The sequence below is a fragment of the Hippocampus guttulatus genome, chromosome 1 (genome assembly GCF_054856545.1).
Source record: "Hippocampus guttulatus isolate MCC_2025c chromosome 1, RoL_Hgut_1.0, whole genome shotgun sequence".
NCBI lineage: Eukaryota > Metazoa > Chordata > Actinopteri > Syngnathiformes > Syngnathidae > Hippocampus > Hippocampus guttulatus.
In genome coordinates, this window is record NC_141261.1 from 34,571,315 (window position 1) to 34,581,165 (window position 9,851).

A 9,851-nucleotide genomic window follows, 5' to 3' on the forward strand; every position below is an offset into this window, starting at 1 on the left:
ACTCTAACACTGCAAGATTATATTTTGGGAACTTTCAACCATGATAACTCTCAGTTGCTTTTAAAATTCAACATTTTTTTCTTACTTGAACCAACCCAATTTCAATGGTGCATACAAACTTGTGTGTTCTTCCACAAATCACTCGTTTTGTCAGAGGACCTGTTCCAAGTGGTTTTACCATTGAGCACATGCCACAGTGCATGGCAAGATCAAATACTACAACAGAACGGAATATCAGTGAACATCCATCCATCCATTTTCCGAACCGCTTGACCCTCACTAGGGTCGCGGGGGGTGCTGGAGCCTATCCCAGCCGTCTCCGGGCAGTAGGCGGGGGACACCCTGAATCAGTTGCCAGCCAATCGCAGGGCACACAGAGACGAACAACCATTCACGCCCACACTCACACCTAGGGACAATTTAGAGCGTCCAATCAGCCTGCCATGCATGTTTTTGGAATGTGGGAGGAAACCGGAGCACCCGGAGAAAACCCACGCAGGCCCGGGGAGAACATGCAAACTCCACACAGGGAGGCCGGAGCTGGAATTGAACCCGGTACCTCTGCACTGTGAAGCCGACGTGCTAACCACTGGACTACCGGGCCGCCCTATCAGTGAACATTAAACTTAAAATTCACAGTGCGTAAATATGATATTGAAATTTTATCTTGACATTTTCTTTCATCAGAGCAGTGAATAACAAGAGATTTTTCATTGTGAAACAATGCATAAAAAACTGAATTTGAAATAGCTTTCAGAATTCATCCCTGGTACCAACACTTCATTTTCATGAAGTATTTTGAAACAAAATATTTTTTGTCATCATTTCTGGATGCCACAATTAAACATTTTTTGCATGGGTGATCATCATCCAATAAACCTGCTGTGGTCAGTATTTCTGAAGATTGTCTTGTTCTCTTATTTGCCATCGCCACATGATGTTCTAAAATTGATGCACAGAATGTCTGGGAAGGCCTTCATCAGTACCACTGCCATCTGAAACAAAAATAGCTTGTTTGTCTTGTGGGAGTGACAAAACTGTTTAGGGCGAACAATTTGAAAACACAATTTGTACAAGGCTGCATAAAGCCGGACGGCCGCTTGGTTGTGCATTGAAGTTTTGGACCCTTTGTTGTCAACACGTGCCACTTTCGGGCCTGCCTGTGTCATGATTTGGTTTGGGACCAACAGATGGCACTGTAGGGCTTACCCTGCAGCTGCACACCTGTTGGTCGTTATGTAATTAGTGCTTTAAAAGGACTCCCAGCCCGAGCACTCATTGTTGGGTCATTGTTTGTTTGCTTGTTGTTTGCTTCTGTCAGGTTTGTTTTAGTCATGTTTGTTTTCGGTCATGGTTAGTTTTTGCTTCAGTCATGGTTTTGTTTGCTACTTCGGATTTTGCTTGTTTTGGATTTAGTTTTCTCTGTTTTAAATACAGTTCGTCAAGTTCACCCTGCTCCTCCCTTCTGCCTGCTTTTTGGGGTCCACCACCACCTCGCAACGTGACAGCCTGGCTTGGAGGAGCTCCGGAGGAAACAAACTGGCAGCATCGCTTCTGTACCGGCGCGTATCCGACTAGGTTTATTAGCCCGTTGCTTGACATCCGCGCCCCTCCCGGCTTCCCGCAAGATCCCACTGATCAGAGCTGCATAGCGGTCCGTGCGGAGCAGCCCTGGCCGGGCCGTGTTATGCAGCGGCATTGTATGACCTTTCGCGCAGGTGGGCGTGAGCTTTTCATCCACTTCGCTTGTAACCTGTGCCACTTTCGACCCTACGGGCGTGGCAGAACCCCGGCAAGGACAGGCGGGTGGCATCTTTTCGTTTGCAGAATGTCACGCGGGTGTGCGTCGAAGTTTTCTGCCCTTTGTGTTAGAATCCATTGTTTGTCCACAGTGTCGCCCTCCCATTTGTTTTTTCGCTCGGGACCTAAACCGATGCTGTCGCTTGACCCCACCAGAGCTGTGCCGGGCGGGCTGGCAAAGGCGAGTGTTGCAAGCGAAGAGGTGGAAGACCTCGCGCACACCAACACGACCTGCCGGGACCAAAGCTGCTGCCCGCTCGGCCCCGCCAGAGATGCACCTCGCTTTGAGGGCCCGGGGGAGTGCAATCAAAGGGAAGAAAAACTTCGTAATCAAACTGCGCGAAGGTCCGGGACCGAACCGATGCCACCCGCTTGGCCCTGCCAGAGTTGCGCAGGGCAGGTAGGGTCGAGAGTGGTGTGGGTTACAAGCGAAGCGGAGGAACATCTCACGCCCACCCGTGAGAAATCTCAGACCGAACCGACGAGGATGTTGGGGTGGAGCGCTGGGAGCGCCGCGGGTGTTAAGCAAAGTGTTGGGCTTCGTGAGAGATGAGCAAATCACACGCAGACAGATTAGGAACCACACGCAGACACAAAAACTTGTGATGGGTCCAGCAACACCGATGCATCGAGCTCACAGAGCAATCCACGTGTCGGTGCGTGTGCTGCTTCGTGACGATCACGTGACCAACACATGACCTGCGTCGACTCAGTCCAGGGGGCGATGACGCAGTAAAAGCCCGCCACACAGTGTTTGTAATTCTTGCCATTCTTGCTTGGCTCTCGACGAAGGCAGACGGTTTTGCTTTCTGCTCCAACCCCCCCCCCCCCCCCCCCCCCCCACCCCACCCTTCTCTGCTCGCCACTCAGTCCATGTGCTGTCTTTGTCTGACTTTTCCGAGCCTCCTGTCGTATTTTCATCCTAAAAACAAACATGGAATTGGTTGGCTGGTCTCTCGATGCCATCGACAAAATTTTCTCGACGAGAAGAGCAGGCAGTGGGGAGCCTACTTGCCCCTCAGGGACTTTTGCTGCTGGGTACACCCTGGATCCCTGGAGGAAGTGGAGAATGGTGTGCCTGTCAACACTGTCCGTTGAGGATGTGGATGACATCTACATTATCGGCCTTCTGATAACAGGTATGCTGCTGTTTGGTGTTAGCAGTTTCCTGATCTATTGCAAAATTCAACCGACGGGTGTGGCTCTATTAGAAGTGAAGAGGCTGCCGGTCTAAGGATGGCATAGTGCGGATGTCCAACACTCAGACTCAGACTGTGCTCAACCACAAACTGTTGCGGTTTTGGAGCGTCACTGCAGGATGGACAACAACTTGGAGAAACTGGAATCCGTCCTCAAATATTGAAAGAAATCGCGGATTTGGCTAATCAACGCCACTTAAGAGACATAAGCCACAGACTCAAGGCTGTCTTAAATTGTTGGGCAGCCTGCTACCAAAACAACATCTGCTATCTCGACCTTCCCCTGATGAAAGTACGCACGGAAGCTAGTCCCCCACCATCACCCCCTCCTTCTCGGCCATAGACTGATATGCCAGGACTGTCTCCACGAGAAGACCTTGACGTATCAGCTGCGGCCTGACACACACACACAACCAGACAATCACTCGCGCATACACTCCCTTGTATCACCGCCTTCATTGTTTATGTCTTGTGACCTGTTGTAACTGTCATATGCTTGTGCAGGAGTTTTTTTTGCCTAACACAAATTATCCTCAAAATGAGGATAGTTCGAGCGTGTTTTTTTTCTCCCCCTCTCCTGCCCTTGTGGTTTCTTTCTGACTTCCAGGTTGAGTGAACGCTGGCACGTTTGGCCGCCGCTGCTCAACCCGTATTGTGTTTTATTGTTTTTGTTATTGTAAAGTGTCCTTGGGTGTCTTGAAAGACGCTTATAAATAAAATGTATTATTATTATAATAAGGAAGTGCGTCTAGCGACACAATGCCGCCTGCCGAAACAAGCCAGACCTCACCCTCGCTCGAATAAAAATATATACTTGGGCAAAAAGGAAAACACATAGATGATCAGAAAAACATGTCCGTCTGACATCGAGCATTGTGTCGGCGTGGCTAGCTTAGCTGTTGTCGTGGTTCAAAGCTTCTTTAATATGTGACGTGGGTTGCGTCAGCGCCATGAGTACGTGCTTGCGCTCACGCGCGCACAGCAGAGAGCAGCGGACTGTAGACTGCTGAGGCGCGCTTCACTCGAGTGACGTTGCTACAGTACGTGCATATTATGGAGCAGCTTCCGGACAAACGCAAATTGTCCGCCGTGTAGAGCCATTTTGATCTCCTTTTGGAGAATAAGGTATTTATTCAAATCTCTTTGTCTCACCAAGTGCCTCTCAGATTTTTGACATGTCTTATTCCATTGTGTGTGTGTTCTCCACAGCAGGGGAAATAGCATGCAAGAAACGCAACAGACTGAAATTCAAAACACTGGAGCAACTTATTTTTCTGACTAAAGATTTGTGAAGACAAATCCCACAAGCATCCTCATTTACATAATTTTCACATTATTCAAACATATTGAAGAATACAACATGAATGCATGGATGTGAATGATATTGTATACACTTCTTCATCAAATCAGTCAGTTCAGTCTGTCAAGTGGGTTAGCTGCAGGAATTTTGAAGGTCCAGCAGGTGGCAGTGGGCAGCGACACAGTATCAGCACAGGATCAACACAGTGTGTCAGTGTGTCGACACGCCTCATGAGGCCTCATGGACCCATCACTACAAAAAACACAGAAGGGTTTTATTGCCAGTAAGTGAGACAGGTCGAGGTGGTCACAACTGGAAGGTAATCAAAAACGGCAGGAAGGATCGCTGACGAAGTGGCAACGGGTGGCTGTTCACGCTGGCTTTTATGCTGCAAGTGGCAGATGAGATAAAGACTCGTAGGTGTGTATGGTAGGCAGATGCACTCATGAGAGAGGCATCCATCCCACACTGAAAAAGGTAACAATAACTTTATTTGGGAGCGGAATATTCCCCCACAGGGGAGAACAGAGAGATGTTGGTTTGAATTCTTGGAGTGGCGCAATGGATCAGGCGTCTGACAAATCAGGTCATGCTCGGCCAAAGAGAGGGTACCCACCAGGTTGAAAAAGAAATGAAGAGCGAATGATGTCAATACATAATAAAGTTGCTCTGTCCCGATAACCAAAAATAACAGTCAAAAGTTGCAAGATTAAGAAAATGTTGTTCACAAGGCGGATTTTGAGCCGTGTCTATGCAATGATAATAGTAAAAATAATAATAATAAATAAAGAAATTGTAAAATGATGTTCTTAATTGTCCATGATTTTCAGGGAAAGCTTCTAAAATCAATAAAAATCCATAAAAATGAACCCGTGGTGTTCATTTCATGTGTGTATGTCATTTTCCCCACCCGTTCAATGAATGGTTTTGTCGAAAAATGCAGGACCTGGTACCTGCTCTGCTTTTCCCGCCGTCTCCGATTCGTTCTGACGATGATCACGTGATCACTTCGGGTCATTTCAGGTAACAACAACAGATCAACGCCATGCTGGGGCAGTGAATGGATGGATTAGTTGCTGGCTTCGCAAACAATTACCGTATTTTCTGGAAAAATCTATTCATCGAAGTTATCGATCTCAACAAGTGACAGACAAATATGTAGCGATGCCACTCGAGCGAATGCCCCTCAGAAATCGATAGTCCGCTGCTCTCTGCTGTGTGTGCGTCAGCTAAGCTTAGCGGTTGTATTGGCTAGGCTAGCTTATCTGTTGTCGTAGATCATAGCGTCTTTGATCTGTGACGTCGGTTGCGTCGGCGCTGGTTGGTTGAAACCAAAAGACATGCGCATGCGTACATGTTCCATGGACGCACACAGCAGAGAGCAGTGGACCTTCGACGGCTGAGGTGCGCTTCGCTCGAGTGGCGTAACTACAAATATTCCGGGACAATGCTATTTTCAAGTGGCGTGGCTGGGCAAGCCGGAGTTCCATGACTGGGTCCCGTGATTTGGTTGGAAAAATTGCTGGTGATAATACATCGGCCTACTGCCGAGTGTGCAAGAAGGGCATCTCCGTGAGAGGTATTGTCATAGCCTCCTGGTCAAATCAAATTTTGGCATTGAGGCACACAGCAAAACAGAAGAAAATTGATCTCCAAGGACTTGCAAAAGAGATTTAGGAGAAAACAAAGTCACTGTCTGCTATTCCCTAATTGTCATATTAGTTTCACATTTGTCATTATAAAACATTTCTGATCATTGAAGGTGGTAGGGAAAATAGTAGGGTTGTACCATTTGGGATTTAGACTTCTGATATGCATTTCAGTTGTTCAGGTATACTGGATACTGCTAAGCTCGGCAAGCAGTGCCACTGTTAGTGAAACCAGATTTTTCTAAACCCTGTGCAGGTGACCCATATGACCATTCGCTCTGTTCTTAGTGTTGTGTTTATTCGAAAATAAATTTTTATATTTTCTGAATTTAATTTTTTCTTTGTGTGCTTTATTGAAGAATTAATTTAAAAATAGTTTTTTTCATTTTCTTACCTGTGATACAGGTAGGAAAGTGAATATTTGACATACGGTATGTCAAATCAAGGGTTAGCTTATTGCCCCTAAAAATAAAGATGTGCCCTTCCTTTGGTAGCAATAATTTGAACACCAGCTCAGTGATATGTGGCTTTAGGTTCAGCCCGCGTATTGCTGAACGGGCATTAAATCCACCGTGAATCCACTGCTGAATGGAGAAAAGGTCCTTAAAAGTCCTTAAAAGGTCCATAAATAAAAAGCAAGTGGAAGAGTGGGAACCCTGGGGTACTCTGGTTTCCTCCCACATTCCAAAAACATGCATGGCAGGCTGATTGAACATTCCAAATTGTCCCTAGGTGTGAATGCGGGCGTGGATGGTTGTTCGTCTCTGTGTGCCCTGCGATTGGCTGGCAACCGATTCAGGGTGTCCCCCGCCGACTGCCCGAAGACAGCTGGGATAGGCTCCAGCATGCCCCGTGACCCTAGTGAGGATGAAATGGTTTGGAAAATGAATGAATGAATGAATGAATAATAATAATGATGAAAAAGTGTGACGGAGGCATGACATTTATCTTTTGAATTGGTGTGTTTAGATTTTTTTTTTTTTGCTTTTCCATGTGTTTGGGTTTAGTTTCAAGTGCAGCACGTGTTCACAGAGTGCACATTTTATGTTATTATTTTTAGAGGGTCATAGGAAATCATATGGTATTCTTGCGGAAGGCTGCAATGGCCAACTCTCACCAGCAGAGGCTATCGTAGAGTGCTCGCCCTGCATGGCCAAATGGGGCTCTCGCATTTCAGAGCGAACAAGAGTGACACAACATGGCATCAGCTCTGAGCAGCAAACGTTGTCAACACATTTTTCCATCCCAATCAGTGTTGTGTCCAAGGACCGGCAACCCGAGGCCAAGGCCTAGGCCAAGGACTTGACTCCGAGGCCAAGGCCAAGGACTTAGAAAATTTTCCGAGGCAAGGCCAAGGCCAAGGACTTGAGAAATTTTCCGAGGCCAAGGCCAAGGACCAAAGACTTGCCTCCGAGGCCAAGGCCAAGGACCAAGGACTGATTTTGAAGCTGAGGCCTAGCCGAGGACATGTATAAAACAATGCTATCATACCACTTGGCAGATCCTCATGATTTGCAACACCCCTCATAACCCTTTGCACTCCCTAACACTTGAATGAAGTGTTTTTATTCAAAGAGTAGAACAGTCAGGGTACGTGTTATTTATATTGAGAAAAACAAAAATAAAAGCATATGATATACATTTATGAATTAATGTTTTAGTGCAGTAGTTTCTTAAGATGAAAGGCGCTTATAAATAAAATCTATTATTATTATTATTATTATAAATCAACACTCATCAGGCATGACATGGCACGGAACACAAGTTGAGAAATGACTTTGCATAGAAGTCAATCACTGACTGCAGAAAAAGCGGTAATCTCTCAATGATAATTTTATAGTTTACCGGCAGCGAGTCCCAGGGACTCGCTGATCAAAAAAGTATGAGTCCCATTATGCATTGAGAGAGTCCCAAATATCGAATTCTGAAAGGGTCTACTTATTCAATTGCATATGATAATAACACAAACAACAACATATACATACAATGATAAACAAATGCTGCAAAAATTTAAATAATTCAGGAGCAGGCCTGAGGATTTCGGAAATTCATGGTAACCGTTTTTCGGTTCCGTCGGATTACCCAATGGGAAACCACGATAACAAATGTTGGGTTCCGTAAACCCATTTTTCTATTTTGACTGATATTGATAATCAAGAATCCCGAAACTCATAAGTATAATGTTTAAAGGGTCAATGTTTGAAAACTATGCATTAACAATGAACATTACATCAGCAGCTGTGTACTCCAGGTTTATTCCAAAAAATAAATGGATCAAAAACTGGTGTACTCGTGTGGCATCATCAGAGTATTTTTTCCAATCTCACACTGCAAAGATTAATTGACTGGTAATGTAAGTATTGATGTGGCTTGACATCCTCTTCCCAGGACGATGCATGTGTAATCTACGATCAATTTGACGAAAGAATTTAACACACGTCATCATTAGTTCTACCAACAGTGAACATTAGCATTACTACACCTTGTGACGAATGTTTTATTGATAAAGTTACCATGCTACAACCAGTAAATTATAGAATAACCAATACTGTTTCATAATATTTTTCACAGCGATTAGCCTACAAATCTAATGACCAATTTGCCTCGTAATCGTGCCTCGCGTCGTATCTCGCTCTCGCGTTCTGTGCATACGTCACAGGTGAGTTTAGTGATACGCCCTTTGGACGATTCGTACGAAAAATCAGACAAGCATTCCCATTTCTTAAATATCGTAATTAGTAGACCTTGGTGAGTTTTTTTCGCCGCCATCTCCTACTTTCATCCGCGCGATTCCTCAGTTTGCGGACTAAAATAACAACCCGCATGCGCACATAACGTCATCTGTTGTGCCCCCCCCAACACTGAAAACAAAACAAGATGAAAGGAAATTAGAAGAAACACACTCACACACCACACCACACCACAAACACACATAGAGGCGCAGTGAAATCGCGTTGATCACACAGTCAACTCAAGTGCGGTGACTTTTATAGTTAAATTATTTTTCGGTACCGTGAAAATGACGCCACGGAAACGACACGCTACCGGTAACGATTGTTCCTGTGAAATCCTCAGGCTTGCCGTAGTTTTTTAGTTTGTTTGTTTGTTTTGACTGAGAAATTTCCTTGCGTCCCAAAAACGCACATTGTTTGGAACTGTGCGTCCCGTGGGAAAATTATGCGTCTAGGACGCGGGACGCAGAGGTAACGAGATGGCTGATCTCTCAACATTCTCTGAGTACTATTATTATTACCACTCCCACTAATACTACATTAATTAATAACTTCAACTTCACAATAATAATAAAAAATAATTAAATCAACCATGATATATGTATTATCAATATTCATTATTCCAAACATGAGAAAGCATTCAGCAAACATAACTGGAATCGAGCAAAAGGACTCCAAATCCCAACGGCCGTTCCAATCCCAAGTGAAGTGCCGACATTATTGACTCCAGCTGTAACGCAAATTACTTGGTTCAAACAAACATTCGAGTGCGACCGCACAAACGCGACGACTGTGCAAAAATAACTAAATAAAAGACACCACTGTTACAGAAAGGCGCGAACGGAACAAACCGTGATTGAAACTAACTGTGATGCCGCTCTTTACACGTTGCGCTAACTGTCACCTATCAGTAGCACACCCGCCCCTATTAAAGCGCCAGAGTTAATCCATCAATATGGGTTTCCTTGGATGCAATTTTTTTGATTCCTTCGTGATTTTTGCGGTCCTTGGACAAGGATCTCGAGGCTCCAATCCCTCATTGTGTCCGAGGACCGGCAATCCGAGGCCAAGGCCAAGGACTTGACTCCGAGGCCAGGACCAAGGACCGCCCTTCGGTCCTCGAGCCGGTCCTCAAGGCCAAGGACCTGCTCGAGGAACACATCTCTGTTAT